Source organism: Pelecanus crispus, chromosome 3 (genome assembly GCF_030463565.1).
Source record: "Pelecanus crispus isolate bPelCri1 chromosome 3, bPelCri1.pri, whole genome shotgun sequence".
Lineage (NCBI taxonomy): Eukaryota > Metazoa > Chordata > Aves > Pelecaniformes > Pelecanidae > Pelecanus > Pelecanus crispus.
Window position 1 is genome coordinate 58,743,158 of NC_134645.1, and position 19,480 is coordinate 58,762,637.

The following is a 19,480-nucleotide window of genomic DNA, read 5'->3' on the forward strand; positions in this document are numbered from 1 at the left end:
TGTCATACTTCAGACTATTTTATTTGAAGTTGCATTGAAGTAGAATTCTAGTAACTTTATGATACTTCTCAAAGCTGAGAGTTGAGGGGAATAAAAGCATTGTAGTTCCTCCCTAAGAAAACTGACGGACATTTTTGCAGTACAGCACTGGAGGACAAGTCAACTTCTTGCCTCTTCTTGCCTCTTCCTCTGACCTTATGACAAAGTATAGTTTTTTCCCAGTCACTGTGGTTTTGTTTTGCTTTATAATACAATAGGAAATTGGGTCAATGCTGTAGACATTAACAGTTTGTCCTCTTTGATATACCTGAGTAATTGGCTTGTTAAGGATTAAGATGCGGCAGGAGATCAAGAAATTAGAGAGGCAGTCCTTTCTCCAGAAGAGATGGTGAGGAAGCGTTGCTCAAAATGTGTGGTAAGGATAATGGGAAACAGTAACTGGAAACAGATTTAGTCTGGAGACTTTTCCCTCAGCTAAGTTAGTAAAAACAATAAAGAGCCTTATATTTTCCCTTGTATTTAAGTTTTGCTTAGGGAATTTAATGGGGAGCAATATGAACTGATTGTGTTACACACCAGAACTTCAGGAGTACAAGACAGAGGAGATGGCTCTACAGCTTAAACCAAGGAGAGTCACTGCTTTACTAATTAACTGGTAGGACAGACAGGAAAAATAGTGATTTATATTACATTTAGTTTTGTATCCCAACGCAGAGTCAGAAGGCTAAACTGAAGAAGGTTGGAGAGCAAACAACCCCATCTGGTTGCATTAAGAGGTTAAAGTAATTTGGCAGATGCCCAATTCATCGTTTTAAGTCCGGTTGCGTTCAGTGTACTGAACTATCATGATTACGGATGCACAAATAACGTGAGGCACCTTCCGTCTAGTTGTGTTCCATGAACTACCACGGCCACACTTAAAGCGCCTGGTCGCATTCAATGAGAACTGTCACAGATAGATTAATGAATAGTGTAGTTTATTAAAGCAACAGATACACAGGTTCTTTTGGATTACCGGTGGTAAATTCACTGTCTGCAAAGCACGTGCAAATACCAGAAGTATAAGTAACACAGCCTGGCTACAGATGCATTAAAAGATATAAAGTGACTCTATATAGAGGTTTCTAAGTTTCCCGGCGAGGCACTTGGTATAACCAAGTGTTCGAATCTTCCCCAAAGGCGTCCTGATGGGGGGAAGAGAGGCTTAGTCCGTCAGCTGATCCCAGAAGTCAGAGCGGTACATGATGATATCTTCCCTAACATTCTCTCTCTCTCTCTCGTTATTTTATAGTATTTTTTACCTTTCAGATGGAGCTTGAGTGACTCTAGTCATACATACCTTCATTATGATTGGTATAAAGTTTTCTTGCTTCGCTTTTAAAGGTATAGACTAGGAAAATTCAAAGCGCAAGCTCAGTGAGGGGTGGTCGCACCTTAGAGGCGGGTAGCTTTTGGGATGGAGGTGTGTTTTGGTATTATAATGATATTATAATGAGCAAAGTTCACCAAAAGGACAGCATTTTGTCAAAATCATGACAGACTGTTGGCCTGGGGTAACAAATATGCAGCTTACCGGTTCCATGGTACCTTCAAGTTCCCATATCATCACAGAGCTTGGCCGTGGTGTCTTCACACCGCTCCACCATCTGGACAGTTCCTCTTAGAACCAGTACAGCAAGTTGCCCTGGTGTTGCCGACATCTAAGGTTGCAGGCCTAGGGAACTTTCTGTGGAATAGATTCCTTGCATGCCAGCTGCACTCCACCCTGGAAGCTTCTTCAATGCTGTACCTTTCCTAAAAATGTGAATCTAAGTTTAATTTCTAAGTCACCTCCAGCAATTATTCCACATATCTGTATGTATCTTTCAGGATACATCTGAATCAAAAGCTGCTGCTATCTTTAATGCTTATGGTTAACAAAAATGACTGAAACAGTAGGAAGTTCAGGATAGGATCTGCTGGTTTTTAGATCTCGTATTGTCATGTGTATGCCGTATGACTCAGGTGATTAGATACATCTCAAACTCAAGCATGTATGGGTGGATTTTGAGGAATTGCCAAGACAGCCTTCCTTATGCAATGGTGATTGACTCTGTGCAGTTTTAGCTCATGGGAAATGGATAATTTTGGTTTGATTGATGAAGCTGGATGGAAAACTTTGTTCTAGTACCTGCAGGCACTGTGGGTGTCTGAACTTGCAGATTCAGACAGAAATATTGTAAAGCCCTGTGGTTCATACCATGTTGCAAGGAAGACTTAGGCATGCAGTGAAAGTAAGAGAAAGTAATAGCAAGAACCTGGGATTTAAGGGTCTCCAAGAAGATCCACTGTCATTCAAGAAAGGCAAAAAGTAGAGCTATACTGGTCTGAATATAGACAAGTATGTTTGTCATGTAAAAAGCTTACTGGAGTGGCAGAATGCTACAATTCTGCTGAATAGGAGAAGAATAAGAGCATAATCTATAGTCACCTTAAGCTTTCTTTTGTTAATTTGGTAATTCATGTACTAATCAGGATAATGAGTTCAAGCAGAGTACTGTGTGAGTGCAATGAGACTGATGCAATGTGAGACTGGCTTGTTTTCAGGACTAGCTGGATATCTCCCGTGGGACTTGAGCAGTGCAAATGTGCCCTGATTGCTTTCTGGTTGTCTGGCCAGGCTACATCTCAGCTCTGGTGAGTGCAGCAGTCATCACACAGGAAAAAAACCCAGTATTGTGTTTAGCTTGTTCTAGGTACAGTCTGCCTTTCTTCGGATGTACATTTGATTTTGCTGGAATATCTTTATGGTGGCCACAGTCAGCAATTCCAGCCTTCATGATAGTTCAGGTGTCTCTGTGTTAACTCATTCAGTTAAAGGGAGTGATGGAAAGCAGTTGAGTTTTAGTATTTATCAACTGCTTGTCCTTGGAAAGAGCCTGTGATCCCAAATGCTTCTCCCTCACATCAAATAGTTCTCCCTCACATCATGCATCATTGCACTTCTCATGCAAAAAGCTTCAAAGGTTTCTGTATATTGAATCTGTATTCATGACACAGACAAATTAACATTTAAAAATTACTATTTTTGGAGTTACACATATTTGCAGAAATTGGTGCTCCAGTAGGTAGAGAGCACAGTGAAGAGTTAGCCCTCATAACAGTCTTTAAAGTGTGTGAGCATATGCAACTCCTGCTTTTGCATTCTTGCTTCTGTACATGCAGGGACAAGGATTTAAACAGCAGTGAATCTGCATCAGAAGCAATGCTTCTGTCAGGCAGGTGAAGGCTGCCTCTTCTGAAACAAGATTTGGTTTGAAAGTTGCTATTTCTTTGAAATTAGTTTTTACTTGTTTCAACTGGCATGTTTATTCCAGAGAATGTGGGGACTTTGAGTGCGATTACCTTTTTCTCTGGAAATTACTACTGTTGGTTGGACTGTATGAAGCTGGCAGAAAGCATTTCTGCTATTAGTCTGCTGGTTGCAGTCGTTTGGGAAATAGGTCAAAGGGGTTTGAAGATACAGAAAAAGATGAGAGGCATATGTTGGGCTTTTTTCATAGTTAGGCGGTTAAGTAAGAGAGTTACAATAGCAACAAAGAGGAAATAAACTTTGCTGAGTGCTGGAGTCCCCGGGCTGTGGGATTTCATGCATGTGCTTGAAGGTGTTATTGTCGATTTGGATATTTTGCCTAAAACGTAGGGATTGTACAAAAATGAAAGATACTACTTCGGTTAATGTTTCCTAGGAGGAAGAAAAACCTCAATGCTTTATTTAGGGAATACCTATTTCAATAATAATGCTGTCAAACTCTCGTATTTGGGAGGTGGGGGGAAGAGAGGGTTGAATTGGCTGTTACAGGGGAGAGCTCACACAGATGCAGAAGGAGATGCCAGGAGACCGAGCGGTGGAGAACGCAATACTTGCAGTTGTGGCAGGTCCTCTCGGCAGGTGTAATACCTTCCTTTTCCCTTCCCGTACCTCCTGCCTACATTCTTGGTTTATGTGAGTAATTTTACTCACAGTGACAGAGTTACTTGGAGGGCTGTGGTGGTGGTTATCTCATAGCCACTACTCTTCTAGAGGTACAGGCTCTGGGGAAGCATGCGAGTGCTTTTAGCCATTGGAAAGGGCTAGGAATAGTTATAAAACAGACACTTTCTGTTTGGAGGGATGGAAAAGGAGATGGTGAATAACCTGAGGAACAGCAAGAGGAAAGAGAAGCCTTTACAGTTGTCCCATCCTATCTTGTACAAGCCAAAAGGTGAGAGAGGAGAAATGATCAGTTGAAGTCGAGAAAGAAATGACCTTTTGAACTTTCTTGTTTTGCCTTCTTCACCAAAAAAAAAAAAAAAAAAAAAAAAAAATCTTAGAAAAATGATTGACAGATTTGCAAGTGAGCACAATTTGAGCCTTTTGATATTTTTACCACAGATCTCAGGTCTTCTGTCTGGGGGGTGCTGAGAGTTTTCTGTGTACGTTCCAGTCAGCTCTGGAGGCAGCAAGAGCCCCTTGACGCGGGCTGGAAAATGCTGTGGCGGGGAAGGAACTGTGTATGTTTGTCGTGCTGGCTTCTAGTTACTGCCTTTGAGTCACTTTTCTTGTTACAGATATGTCCTTGCAGTTTCTTTAAAAAGGTACACGTGTTTCTAACTGGGTGCTCGGGGTCATACCACAGTTTTAGATATTGTTTAGTTTTAAGTTTTGCTTTCTCTGCTAGATGCTTCATTTGTACACACATTTTTGTTAGACTTCAGAGAGAAGAATGCTTATGTTAAAAAATAAAAATGCAAATGCACAAGTATTGACATAATTTTTGTTTGCAACTCTGGAAGTTATTATGTCTCCTATCTTTTACTGTCTTAACTGTGGATACTTTATCAGAGTGAGTTGCCCTGAAAATGAAAGGGGTCAAATCCATAGTGCTCTACTGAGTATTGGTGTCAGGCAGAAGCCACGTATTTGTACATCAGTGACATTTCTGCCATGTTCAGGCAGAAGTACTGGAACTGTTCTGTCTTGAAGAGATGAAAAAATGTTCCATTTCTGGCACAGGATTGATGAAGCTGAGCATTACGGAAAGAGGGCTAAGGTTTGTTTTTATTAGATAATGGTTACGACTGGGGAAAAAAAAATTAACCACTCTGTAAAAAATGTTTGCTAGCTGAGATGACTGGTTTGTGAGAGCAGGATTTATTGGCTCTGCAGGTGTACTCAGTATTTTTCTTCTCCAGTATCTCAGAGATGCTGTTTTCTTTGCTCTGCAGCTTGTACGTAAGCCCCTTATTTAATCCACAGGGTCAGTAGGGTACTACACCAAACAGTATTTCCTGGCTTGCTCTCATGAAGTGCGTGCATGCCGCAGTAAGATTTATGCCATCTACCCATCGTGAAGAATTACCAGTGGTAAATAAGTACTTTCTCTCTCAGGTAGCCATTAGTTGCTATTGCTTGCATATTTGATAAGAGAAGACTTCCTTTTTGCATACGTCAGGTGTTAGTTCCTGAAAACCTACAGCATGCGACAAAGGTCTGATGTGGCAAATACTGGTGGAAATGGCCAAAGCTCTTTTCGTTTCTAAGCAAGTGGAAACAGGCCCTTACGACAGGAGGCGAGTGCCGCCGTCGGTCATAGGCACAGCTAATGGTCTGACCCCGGCTGCGGTGGCTGCAAGGCTGCGGTGGCTGCAAGGCTGCGGGAGCCCAGCTGAAGGCCACGTGGCAGCCTCCTCCGGTCAGACCCAAGCGGTGGTACGAGGCCACACCTGCAGTGCTGGGACACCGCTATGCGCCCAGAGATGTCCGTGCCAGTGTGACCTGTGCTGGCGAGGGCAGGCGTTCCCCACGTACGGGGTCAGGGTGGCGGGAGCACGTCACCGGACAAGGCTGTCGCATCGGCAGTGCGGCACGCCCCGGTACACGCTGACTTTATAGTGTTTTAGCCCAAGTGCCAACCTGCTGCCGAGGTGGTACGCTCTTTCTTTTTCCAGGTGTGGCTTTGCTATCTGCACCATGCACTGTGGGGTACAGAGGTATCCACAGTTGCATGTTTTCGTGTTGTCATCAGCGCGTATTTTGGCAAAATCTAGAAATGAGAATGTTTAAGTGATTTCCTGCTTTCCACTGGCTTTATGGCTGGCTCTAATGAGGCTCATCATTTATTACGAGAGGAACTTGTCAACGTGAGGGTGACTCAACAGGTGCAGGAAAGAAATGCTGTTTTGAATAAAGAACTTCTAATGGAAATGGAATGTGAAAAAGAACTATGGGAGACCTCTGGAAAAAATGTTTTTCTTGTTTCTGGTACTAGCAGAACTTCAAGATTTAAAGTCTGTCAGCAGATCAGTGAGGAATTAGTGCTTGCAGAGGCATATGCTAACATTTGGAGAGATCTAGATGTGAAATTGCTAGTTCAGGTTCACTTGATCTGTATTTAAGAATAATCCGAAATATAAAATCTGTGATACTTAAAATACAGAGAGGAAACTGAAATACCTAAGAACCTTCTAAAAATTCTCTGGGCATCGTCTTTGTGGTTTAAGTGTTGAAAGGGCAGATGCTAAGTGTTTATATTTCTTGCCTCCTTTTAAAGCTAAGCCCAGGCGAAGGCAGGAAGTGCCTGTGCACTTTTGTGTACATCTGTCTAAATCACGATGATAGCGTAGGAAATTGGCTCTACTTAGGAAAAAAAGAGGGGGGAAAAAAATCTACAGAAGTTCTTTGGGGTTTAAGACATTGTGGCCTTTTTAGCTATGTCCAGTCAAATATTTCCTCCAGAAGAAAGGAAGACTCTTCAAAAATCATGAAGATAAATTCTGCAGAAATATAAATATATACACAGGGGGAAGGCATCTCCAGTCCTTCCATAAAACAGTATTATCATACAAAACATGATGCCTATATGATGACCAAAGATGATAACAGATTTCGTTAGAAGTCACACTTTGACTTCTGCTGCTGTAGACTTAATTTTTTGAATGTAGATGTACTATTTTGCTTCAGAAATATTTAATGACAGTGACTAACATGCGGTGTCGTTCAATGGCTATTGACAAAATAGCAGTTTTAAATTATAGCCATTATTAACTTGCTACAGAGATATGTTGCTGGTGCCTATTTAGAATCAGTCAGTACCTGCTGTCTTTTTGATTAAAATATTTGATCTTAAGTATTGTGTCTGTGACCAAATGGAAATTAGTCCTAATACTTAGGTCAAAGGCAGAATTTTTAAAGAGTAATCCTGAAAATGAGTTGGACAAGTAATACTTGTAAACTGTATTTAATAAACAGCATTGTCACGTTCAGCTTTTCTTGGCAATTAGTGTTGCTGGTATCAAGTATAGTCATTTAAGGAGTGAAACTTGTTTTGGTGGTTAGAATCTGAAAAATCCTCCCAGTCTTGCAGAGATAGACCAGTACTTTATATATTTAAACATCTGTTAATTTTGGCCTAAGCAGCAGTTGCTACATTACTAGTATAATGTTTGTGCCACCCGGATTTAGAATCCTTGCAAATACTTAAATACATAAAATTACTCAATTGTGTAGGTCAATATTCAAGTTTAAGCTTGTGCTATATATAATTTTCTTTTCCCTGTGTATCAACATGCCCTTCAGACTGATGCTGTGGTAAAAAAGGAATGATTTGCTCCTGATACATGTGAACAGAAGAACAGTGAGATGACATTTATCTCTGTGCATAGTATACTTTTGAAGAGCCACATTTTTTAGGAGGAAAAAACCCACAAAAATTATTTGAGGGCTGCAAAAAATACCGTGCAGTGTGAAACTTGGTATTGGTTTAGCATAAAGAAGACTGGGACATAAGTTGATCAGAGCGGTCAGGTACCTTTGCAGGGAGAAAATGCCAGGGAAATTACAGTACGTGGGAAAATCATAACAGGCAGCACTAGCTGGAAGCTGCAGTCAGATAAATTTGAATTGGAAATAGCAATGATAATGCGATTATGTGGAGAACTGGGGACAACCATAAGATAGACGAAGAGAAAAATCTGTTGTGGAGAATCTGGCAGTAACAAGGTTAGTATCAGTAGCAAGTTCTTTGTTGAAAGTTGTATTATGAGAAACATTTTGGCTTTCCTATGCTGTTTGTGTAGAAGCTATGGAAAAAACTCACATTTTTTAATTAAGGGAGGAGAAAAATGTTCTGGGAGGTTATAAAAAATGTCGGACAAAAACATTTCTTGTGGCAAGGACTCAAAGATATGTCTTTTCTGGGAAAAAAAAAAAATTGAAAATGTTCTGCTGATTTCTTTGGCGAATGCTAGAGTTGTAATACTCAGCACTCCAAAAATAAGTCAGTTTTTTACAACCTCATCGTCGCCCTTTAGTTTTGAAAAAAAAAACCTGGCTGTAAGAGTCTTCGTCAAAATGGACTTGAACTGTTTTGAGCAGTATCAACTGCTTTGCTGCTGCCTTGAGAAATGGGAGCTCTCACAGAAAGCAGGCGGTCTCTGTAAATACTCTGTAAGTACTCTTTGGGTTGGGAGAGCTGGGCAGTAATTGAGAGGTAAAATTTCATAACCTGTTGTACTGGACCAGGAGATGCTTTCTGATTTCAGGAAAGAATCTGAACTTTATGTGACATTTTCAGCTGTGTTTGTGCACTCTACCTACTTTGCCCAAGGATTAAACTCGGTGTGCTTGAGCTGGATACTTGTCCGTTTACAAAATATGGGTGCTGTAAGGCTTGGTATTGTAAACAACTGTGGATAATAGCTTAGTCATGACACAGCCTTGAACAAGTAGCTTGTTGAACAAGGAGCTGGAGAGAGGAGAACTCCTGGGCTCTAGCACACTTTTTGCCAGCAGACCTACAAAGTTGTCGTGGAAAGGAGTTCCCTGTGAGCTCTCTGAACAAGCTGTGGAAGTTTTCACTGAGCAAGTTTTTCAACAAGAATGGTTTCCTATCTGTTTTTTTCTTCCACACGATCCCCCTTCAAGATCATCATCCCTTTTGACTGCAAGGGGAGGAAGAAAGGTTGCAGGTGCAACATGACTTGGAAGACACAGGGCCAAGGGAGGATGCTTCACAGAGCCCGAACCTGATGGAGCCAGGTTGCACTTTGCAGATACAGGCTGGGGAGGAGGCAGCGGGAGCCAGGGAGGCTGGCAGAGGTGCTGCAGAGCACGCGGCCAGCAAGCAAGGGCTGCTTTCGGCCGCGCCGGCCAGCCAGGTCTCACAGCTGACAGTGGGAGCAGAGCAGGACTGTCCCAGAAGTGGAGCCAAGCGACCATCGAAACAATCGTAGCTGCTCCTGGGAAATTTTTGTACATGCCAGGAGAGAGCTTTGCTTGTGCTTTTCTTGGATCTCTGTCTTGAGCTTTTTGTAGAAACCGGCAAGAGGGTTAGCATCAGATTGAATTTGGAGTTAGACCTCCTGAAAAAGTGAAGTTGGAAATCAAAAAGCAAAGCACGTGAATTCTTGTGGTTTAAGAGCAGATGTCCAGTTTAATATTATATACTTCCCCAAAACACTGCAACAAACAATTCTAAACCAGTGCCAAGTATCAACATAAGTGTTAATGCCCTGTTTCTGCATTGGCCTTGCAATACTTGGGCTATCTTCAAATGGATGGCAGTCAGTCTTTTCTCCTGGTGGTGGCTGAGCCTTTTATACTTATGTTCTTAATGTTTTGAATAACAAGACTAAAAATGTTGAGTGATGATTCTTTCCTCCTATATTCCTTAGCAGAAAAGTAGGAGATGAGCCCTCTGTCATAACTGAATAATCCCAGCTGCTCTTCCTCAGTATTGCAGTTAGTCCTAGGCTTTCACGCATCAGGAGTAACATGCATGTGCCCAGCATTACCAGTGTTAGCTCTGAGCTGGTAATCTGCCCAAAGATAGACTAGAAGCAGTGCTTTCTCTTGGGATCACCACCAGAATGTCACTGAACAAGCGAATTTTATATACAAGAATGGTTTTAGAAAAACAAACATACTTGTGAATGTGCTGTTAAGTCAGATGTGATGGATAACAATTTGGAAATAAATGTTTTGTCATTTGAAACTGTGTGACCCGAGGCATGGAAATTATTTTTCTGAACTTAGAGATGACAGTTGCTTCTCACACAAACACCCCAAAAGAAATGGTATAGTGTGTCTTCCCAGCTTTACGTGGAAGTTAATGATGTTCTGTAGTGCTTGGTCATCTCATTGGAATGTGCATGCTTTGGTTATGGAGAGCATGAACTAGTTGCTCAAATTTTGAATCTGTTTATTTCGAAACTGACATTTGCTACTTGAGAGAAAAAATAATGCCTTAAAATTAGGGTTGGGTTTACAACGGCTGATAGGTATTTTGATATTGGTGTGTGGTTTGAGTATTTTGTTGTGGGCTTTGTGCTGTATTTACAACTTCACAGAGGACTCACAGGTCACAAGATGCACATCCCCACCCTTGTAATAACCCAACCTTTTATTCCCATAAAACTGGGGATCTAATAGGATGACCAGTTTATTAACCCAAGGAAACTTGCCATGTTAAAGCTAGAGGAAAGAGAGGCATAAATGTCTGCATTTAAATAATGGGATACTACAAATGAGGGTAGATTTAGTTACTTTTATTGGACAGTTAGAGACAACGAAAGAAGCTAATGGGCTCAAGCTGTGCAAAGGAAAGTATTCACGTGGACAGTGCTGGAAGGCTTCTTGCTCTCACCCTCTGCTTGCTGAGATCTATACTTCTGTCTCAGCTCTTGTTTTTGAACAAATACTTCTGGAAGAGAAGGGTGGATCTGGTGCAAACAAATCTTTTGGTGTATTTTTGTCAGACACTGGAAAGGAGAATGCTGAATTATTTTTTCTTTTTATAATAAGAGAATAGTCATGGCTTCTGCGCAAGACACAACAGCCTGAGACATCTTTGTATGTACAGCTTCTGGAAGAGGAAGGATCTCATGATGCAGAATATTACATAGCAAGTCAGCCAGGGTAGCACCCCTAAAGAGGCTGGGAGAAGAGTCTGTTGTGACCTGCTAACAAACTAATCAGTGTCTGAAAATGTCTGAAATGGGTATTTCATAGTATTGCATGGCTTGACTGTATCAGCAGCTAAAATCCTTCCCCCGCCTCCCCAACTGCATCTCTCTCTCATTGGCAGTAGCAGCCTGCCTCCATTTTAATATATTTTAGTAGGACTATTCCATCTTCCTCCGATGTGCTATGTTTAATACTGCTGTGCGTTTTTGTGGGTGTTCAGGATTTCATGGCTTTCAGTGCATGTTCTTGCAGACCTAATAGACCATTCTGCTCCTCAGTGTCTTGTAACAGCAGTGCTCTGTCCCAGGCGGGATCGGGATCCATCAGGATCGTGGCAGGTTTTGGAGGGGGAGTTGTGTAAGTCTGGGTGGTCATTCACGCCTCTTAAAGGAAGGCAAAGGAAGCCTTCTGTAGGTCAAGTCCAGCCTATAGCTTGCCTATGAGACGTACTTCAAATAAAAATTGGAAAGCTGACACCAGGGCTGTGTGTCCAGAGAAACCCAAATTGTCATGAGTGACAGCAGAAAGAAGCTACTGACTATCTCTGTGTTGTTGCATCAGAACTTTCTGTTCTGATCTCCGCATATCAGGTGCGAAACAATATCTGGAAATATTAGGCAAAAAAGAACTCTTAATTACATGCATTTTTCAAGTTTACTGATTTATTGGAGTGGCCTTTATATTACCAGGAACAAAAAGAACCTTAATCTGTCTTCTGAAGAAAAGTCATTAAAATGAGGCAGTTGGGAACAAATTAGCACATCATCTGTATGCTGAAGGCTTTGAGGATAAACAACTACTGAAATTCAGAATATATGAATTAGTAACGGCATGACTGTTGCACATCTCACTGCAGTATTGCAATGCGATCACATTCCACGTTTATTTGGCACACAACTTTTCCTAAGGAGCTATTTAAAACTTGGCTTATGCTTTTACCATCCCGTGATCCTGACATTCAGCAATAATAAGTTCACATAGTTAAATTTTCAGTACAAAACAAAACCACTTAAAAAAAAAAAAAAAGCAACCCCCAAAACAAAAATTCCGTTAATTAAATTCAGATGTCTTAGATGTCTTGTCTGGAGAACATTCAATTAAAGACTAAAATAAGGGTGGTTTTAGTTTTAATTTCTTTGTTTCCTGTTGTATAATTATGTTTCTTACGTGTACTGAAAACGGTCTGGATAGCACACTATCAAGCTTTTGTCTGTATGTATTGTCTTTCCTTTTTTCTGCTCGGTAAAAAACCAGGTTGTGTTTCCAGCTGTAATTTCCATGTCTAGCTTGAGCGTCTGTTTCAAAATAAATGTTCGCTGTTTTTACAAGTCTTTGTAGATTGCAAAACTGTAGAAGGAAAATGCTCGAAGTTGTTCACATGTTCTGCAGTCTTTAGATTGCAGAAAAAAATGTCAGTTTTAAAAATTCGCTTTAACCTTCTTTGTAATGTGACTTGATGTCAGAAATGATACCACATTGTGAAAATAATGGTTTGGCTGGGGGAAGGAGGTGAGTAAAAGTGTGTGTGTTTAGTTGTAATAGTGCCATGTGAAGCTGCAGACATCTGATAGTTAAAATATTGGCGATGTTCGCCTCACCGTTTTCATGAATAGTAGTCACCCTTCTTAACTAGTTGTTCTGTTGTCAACCTGGGAAGGTCAATGAGAGCAAGAGATCTCCTGTGCCCACCCAGGCAGTCACTGGGCAGCGTGGTGTGCCATCAGGGCCACTGCCAAGGACCAGGGAAGGAAAATCAGGAGACAGCGTATATTGAAAGTGTCGGTGATAGATGCCCAGGAGCGTAAGTAGGGAAGCTGGAGAATAGGTGCAGGGCTCTGTGTGGCATCAGTGATGCAGGGAGGCAGGCTACCCTCGGCTTCAGCAGGTGCCAGTGTCAGACTGGTCCCAAATGAGGCAGAAAGCTGCAGGGTGGGAGAGGAAAGCCTCCCGCCGGCAGCACCAGTGCCCCGCTGGAGGCTGGCATTCTTTCTTGCCTCTGCAGCAGGTGCTCCAGTGGGCAGCTCGGTTAGGTCGACATGTTTGCAGGTGGTTGCAAACTGAGTATTCCTCGTCTTCTGGACACTGAAAGGGTAAAGTTGCGGCTGGATTTCTGGAAGCTTTAGGTGCACAAATGACACCAGCTGCGGTTCAGGCAGGATGCTTGTCTGCCCTGTGCGCGGGGAGATTGTTTTATGGACTGCTCCATAACTCCAGCAGCCACTGTGTACATGTGTACATGTATTAACATGCTTGCTAATGCTCTCCAGTGGCATGTGTACCTTGGGCTATCGTACTAGCAAGATGGCTTGTTGCCCTGAAGAGCTTTCCTCAGATTAATTACTACTGTGGCTGCCTGTGTGGCCATGGCAAACTCACCGTGGCCGGCAGGTCTGAGAGTTACTGTAGGACCGCAGTGCCTCCGTGTGAGGCAGAAATTCCTGCCGGGTGCCTGTGGGCGTGGGGAACATGAGGTTTTCCATGGTAGCCTTGCACAAGGATCCCTCGCAGCCAGGCTTGCAAAATGCTGCTGTGGGGCTGGCAGCCAGGGCCCTGCAGGGTTTGGCTTGTGCAGGGGCTGGTGCGGAAGCTGTAGCAGGCTCTTTGGAGGAGAGCGTGATGGCTCGGCTCAGCCGGGGACTTTGGTTTCTGTGTTGAGCAGGGTGGCAGCTGAAGTGCTGATGGGACTGCAAGGCTGAATCGATGCTTACCTGGCTCGCGTTGTACACTTGCCATGGCTTGCAGTGAGAAGCTCTCAGGAGGTTTAGTTTTGTTTGCATTGCGGCTTGTAGCGCTTGAGCGAAAGCTGTCATTCTTAAATGTTCTATGGTTGGGGTTATGGTTCAGAGCTTTTCTTTGTTGTTACTGCATTAAAACAGCATTCCTAACAGTTGAAGAAGGTGCAGAATTGTCATGGTTAAGTGTTTACAGGAAATGTAAACATATGATGGATTATGCTGGATGAGCAATTTAGCTGGCCTTCTGTTTAATTTGGCAAAATCCTAAATATCAAGTGATAGTGGGTTATTCAGCTGTCACTTTGAATGTTTTCTCTCTCTGTACTGTTTTGCGTGGTTGTTGCTGATCAGGGTGAATGACCGAATTGGGAGGAGTTTAGGAAGAAGCAGACCAGCAGCAGTAGCGCAGCTTTTCCACTGTTTGCTACAGGATGCTCTTGTCACACCAGAAGTATTTTTTTTTTTAAGTATTTTGCAGAATGGGGATTTCTACTAAAGTAAAGGCAAGAGATTAAATGAAAATGACTATGTACTTGAGTTTTTCCTAAAAGCAGCAGTAGGAAGAGAAAGCAAACGGGTTTCAGTTCCCATAGAAACAAAGAGAAAAAAGAATATCTCAAAGAGCTTGTAATTCCTGTTTCCTTTCTTGCTTTAACACTTAACCAGAAGTCTCCGAAGTAACCAGCTTATCAGGGGTCCTACTTCCAAAATGCATGGTTTCAATTCAGGTCTGCTAGAAGCGAAAAGAGTAAAGAATTCTATCTCAAAGAATAATTTAATATGTCCCACATGGTAGTTTTGGAGCATTCAAAGCTGCATTTGCTGATTCAGTCATAAACTAATTCAAATTTAAAACCACCATCGTGTAGTGTCACACAGTTTGCTATCAGCCATAAAAACATAAACATTACTATTCAAATGTTTTACACAATGTACCGAGGAGCCGGAGGGTGACTGCTGTGTGCTGGGAGCGGCGGTCTTGCTACAGTGGTTTGGTGCTCAGAGGTCGTGTTGAAAGCCGCTCATAGGGCGGGTGGTGTGACATTTCCCAGTGCCACTCGGAAGGGAAAGTGGCAGTGCTGAGGTTAGGCTCAGGTCCGGCTGCCGCAGCGGGGCAAAGCGGAGGGAGGCTGCTGCCCAGGCGTCAGCCCAGGTGCTGTGGGGTGGCACCGGGGGCTCAGCGATGCAGGTGCCACGTTTGCACCCAGGTACAGCTCAGGGCAGGTTTGCAGAAGGCAGAGGTGTGACCACATGCTGGTCGCAATGGTCTCTTGCCATGCTGAGGATGCTGCTGGTTTGGAGTAGGGTCTGGTTGCTGGGTGTGGTTGTGTGTCATTTAGGGTGTGCTACAGTGCAACACCGCAATTATAATCAGAAACCTGATAATGTTTTGTAGAAGCAAATTTTCTTTAGTTCATTTAACTTGGCACTCTCTATTAGCACATATTCTTTCTTGATGAGAATAATAGTAGTGAGTATAATATTTTTTTCATATACCATAGTGCTAAGCTATAGTGGCATATGTACACATTAAGGAAGGTGTCTGTTAAGGATCAGTAGTCTGGCTTTGTGCAACGTCTGCTTTAATGCTTAGAAAGTGGAGAGTTAACATTTTGATTATATTTGCAGATGATTCTGAAGTAAAGATATTGTAAAAGGCAGTAAGGGCAGAGATACATTTCAGAACAATCTAGAAAAATTAGGTTGACGGTAAATAACAGGTCAGTTGTGGAAAAATATGGAATTGGCATAATTGCAGAAAAATAGTTAAAATGCCAAAATTGCATAATGTTCTGAGTACTAAACAGCATAGTAACAACGGAAGTCAAGTCAAAAGCAGGTTGCTTGCCAGATTGCAAAGAAATAAAAAAGAATATAATTTCAGCTGTGTGAAAACAGTGTTATGTTAGATGTGAAGATATTATTCCATTTGTAATGGCAGAAATCTTCTAATCACTGAAGACCTCATAACTGTGTTTTTGACATTTCTGTGCTGCCTTTATGAGTTTCCTGAAAAGTGTAAACTGCCTTCACTTATTTCTGTACTGAAAACAAATTTTGAAACTGTAAAATGCCTGTTTCTCTGTGATCGTTTTAACAGAAACCGTAGCTCCTCCAGGATATTGGTCAGCAGCTGGGAGGAGTAAAACTGCTTTCCTCTTTGTGATCTTTGAGTGACTAAATTATTCCTAGATCTTAGCTATACTATGAAATCACATTTCCCAACCTACCCTAACTACTTCTGACATTGCTGTCCTATTCTGTCTCGGCAAAGCTGTTGCTGACTAGCCATGTTGTATAGAGCAATTTAAACACATTAAAGTTCTTGAAGTTTCAGAATCACTTTTTATTTGCATGTGGAAACCACTTGTGCACTTATGGATGGATGCATACATGCTTTGGAAGGAATGCCTTGACTGTCTGGTATTTTTGTGTTAATATTGTCGGAATATTGCATGGAAAGTGAAGTGTCAGAAATGTCCACCTAATAACAGCTCGGGTCCGTGCAGGAAATCCCTCTTTCCTTCAGAGGAGAAACTGTTCTGTGTAACCAAAACTTAAGTAGCTGGAAAAGTTTCCACTGCTCTCAGCACTGGCTTCCAGCAGAAGTTATTTTAAAAGTTCATTTGGGTTCTGATGACCTGAGTACCTGTTCTTTAGAACGGTTGAGAAATGAACATCAGGAATCCCTATGTAAATGGTGGTTTTGTTTTGGTTTGTCTTTTGGGGGTTTTTTCTTGTGTTTTGTGGCTAGGGCACAGTTATCTAATGTGGTGATATAACCTGTTTGCCTCTCGTGCATCATCTGCCTTAGTCCCAGCAATGGTACCGATGTTGGTCAATGTATTGGGTTGGCTCTGTTGAATCTACAAGTTGGAGAAACAACTACAGAAGTCCAAAAACTCGTTAACAACTATTCAGCTTACTAATATTTGTTTTGCAGTCCATTTTTGGTAAAAGAGGAGAGGGATCCACCTGATGCTGTAATGTTTTGCTCCGCATTTCTTTGGACTCATCCTCACTGGCCTTTTTATGTGTTAGCTCCCACAGTAACTTTGAATGTGTTTACAGTCTAGACCAAGGCTTGCGATTCCTGGCAGCTGTGGATGTTGGCAGTTGCAAACATGGTCTCTTAGGCTCTGTAGACGTTTATCTTGAAAAAAGTGGTCCTGCTGTTGCTGGTAGTGCTCCCAGATGTGGAAGAGGTTGAGGATGTGGCCCAACCCCCTGAAGTAAGCCTGGTATTTTGCAGGGGGTCTGGGCTTTTCCTTGGGTCTGTGTACCTGCAGCAGCCCAGCTGCCAGAGTAGCCCAGGAGGCTGCAGCATAGGGCTGACACTTTGCAGTGGCAGTGATGAGGTGCTGATATCCATGGTTCTGTTTGTTTGTTTTTTCTTCTCCTAAGGAATTCATAAGGGATGACTTCTGTTAGTTAATAGCTTTCAGTCATGGTACTTAAAATTTGACTAAACGTTCAGCGAGTGCCATGAGAATACATGGTGAAAATGTATCCTGTCATTCAGCTGCGTTATAAAAAGGGAGAATGTCATCAGAGCTACAGTTGGTTGAGTGTTAGAAAGAAGCAGAAGGCCCTGAAATCTTTTCCTTGACTGAAGGTGGCGGAAGAGGGTATACTGAGCCTGCTGGCATCCTTCCCAGCCCCAGCAGAAATGTAGTAGCTTAATATGATGTGATAAATCAAGTGCAAAGTTGCTTTTCTTCCCATGGAGATTATATGTAGAGTAATCTATGATTCCATTACAATAAAGATACACTTCTAAAATAGCGGGTGGGGGGGAAGGAGAGAAGCAACAAACAAGCCCAAACCAAAAAGGATGTATGAGGGCAAAGCTGTTGTTCTGGTTCTGCTGTTGAGCTTTAGGATTTTTTGGTTTTATTTTGGGGGGGGGGGGTGTGCTGCGCTGGTTTCCTGCTGTGATTCATGCACCAGGCCATTTGTTTTAAAAAGAAAACAAAAGCAACCCAACTACCCTGGTTTCCACTCTGGGTGGTATGTGGGGTCTGTGTCTTGCTCTAAAAATGTGTAGCTTTATATAAGCCTCCTATAGCTGCCTGTGCAATATCATGTTTGTGCTCACTTGCCACACGTTCCAGCTGACGGCACCATATTTATGCCTCTTCCTTTAAGTTTCCATGAACTAAAGCGGCAGCATATTTCAGGTTTTCTTAGGAGCCAAATGCAATGCTTGTTTACATCCCAAAGACTGAGAAGTGTAAGACTATGCAAAGTCCTGGACTTAAGTAAATGAATAATAAACTCTTAGTGATGTTGGAAACTTGATGGGTTTTAATTAATTGTGAAGTTAGTGCTGGACCCTACATGAGCATGTCAGAAGGCTGTATCTTCTTTCCAAAGAGGTGCTAACCTGAAGGCTCAATCCTGCAAGCGTTGCTGGTGTAAAACTTATTTTGTCAATTGCTCTCGTGGCTTTGCAATAACTACAGTACTAAATTAGCCCCTTGCAGGGCTTTTAGATCAGTTTACTTCTATAATGGCCTTTACAAAATACGTCAGACTGATTTGGATTTTAAGATCACTCTAAAGAAAACATTGCTGTTAGAGATGTTTGAGGTGACACTGTTCTGTCTTTCTTTAAGGAAGGATTGCAAGGAAGGGAGGAAAACTGCCTGGCATGGGAGTAGGAGCTCTGGGCCCAGTTGAGTAATTTGAAGCACTTTATTGCTTGTGCCTTGGCTGCGAACTCGCATTTCAGCCTGAGTAAATAGACTGGTGTCTTCTGAAATATGAATATTGGTAATCTCAGTGCCACAGCATTTTGTCAAGATTTCTACCCCAGTTTTACCTCCTTGTGGTCCCATTTTCAGCTCCCTAATTTTCAGTGGTTTGGGCTGGTATATTTTCAGTGCCAGAAGTCTGTCTTGGGTGCTTTTTTTTTTTTTTTTCTTTTCCCCCTTAACTATTTGTTTTAATTTGAGTAAAAAAAATGTAGCATTTTTGAAAAGGCAGCTAGGGGAATTACATTGTTTCTTAGTGTTTGACAGAAATAATTTCTGGAAGGCTCTTGATTGGTAAATAATGTAATACAGTGGAAACTGCTGTGGGAAATGAGAAGAAAACAGTGGAGACCTCTAAAATTGCTTGTGTGAAGTTGCAGCAGAGAGGAGGTTATTTTCACAGCTGTATTTTGTTTGGAGTTAGGGGAGCTGAGGAGCTGACACTCTGCCTGACCATAGCATGAGAGCTGCTGATAGCAGATCCACAAGGACGTCAAGACTTGGAACAAAACGACTTGTGGTAGGAAGTCTGAGATGAATTTGTGAGGGCTAGAGAGGAAAATAATACCACAAAAGTCCTGACACGTGTCCCAAAGCCTAGAGCATTGTCAGGCCAAAGAGAGTGAAGCCCTGAGCAATCTGCTACAACCATTGGCAACAAGTTATTTCACCTTCATAGCAGGGTAGCAAATTGAGCGTGCCTACTGCTGTGGCAGTGCAGTTCAGTCAAATGCACTCCTTTAAAGTGTGAAGGCTGCATTTGGATTGAAACAAATTTGGTGTTGGCATTATACTGATTTTTGGGTGTTGTTTGAAATAGAATCCCTTTCTCACAGGAGCCCATTTGAAGGAGAGTTCAGTATTCATCAGAAAGTACCCTCTGTCTTTGGATCAGAGGTCAGGGCAATCCGCAGAAGTGTTACACTTTCGATGAGTAACTAACATCAGTACTGCAGGCACCATCCACATACTTGTCTGTCTGTCCTGATGATTTTTACAGTGCA

At 42.1% G+C, this 19,480-nt stretch overlaps 1 protein-coding gene across 1 annotated transcript in view; it reads left to right on the plus strand.

The window, feature by feature from the left end:
* The window catches only part of UST (uronyl 2-sulfotransferase), a 168,283-nt gene that overhangs the window by 32,910 nt on the left and 115,893 nt on the right, over positions 1 to 19,480 (plus strand). The gene's annotated exons all lie outside the window — the stretch shown is intronic.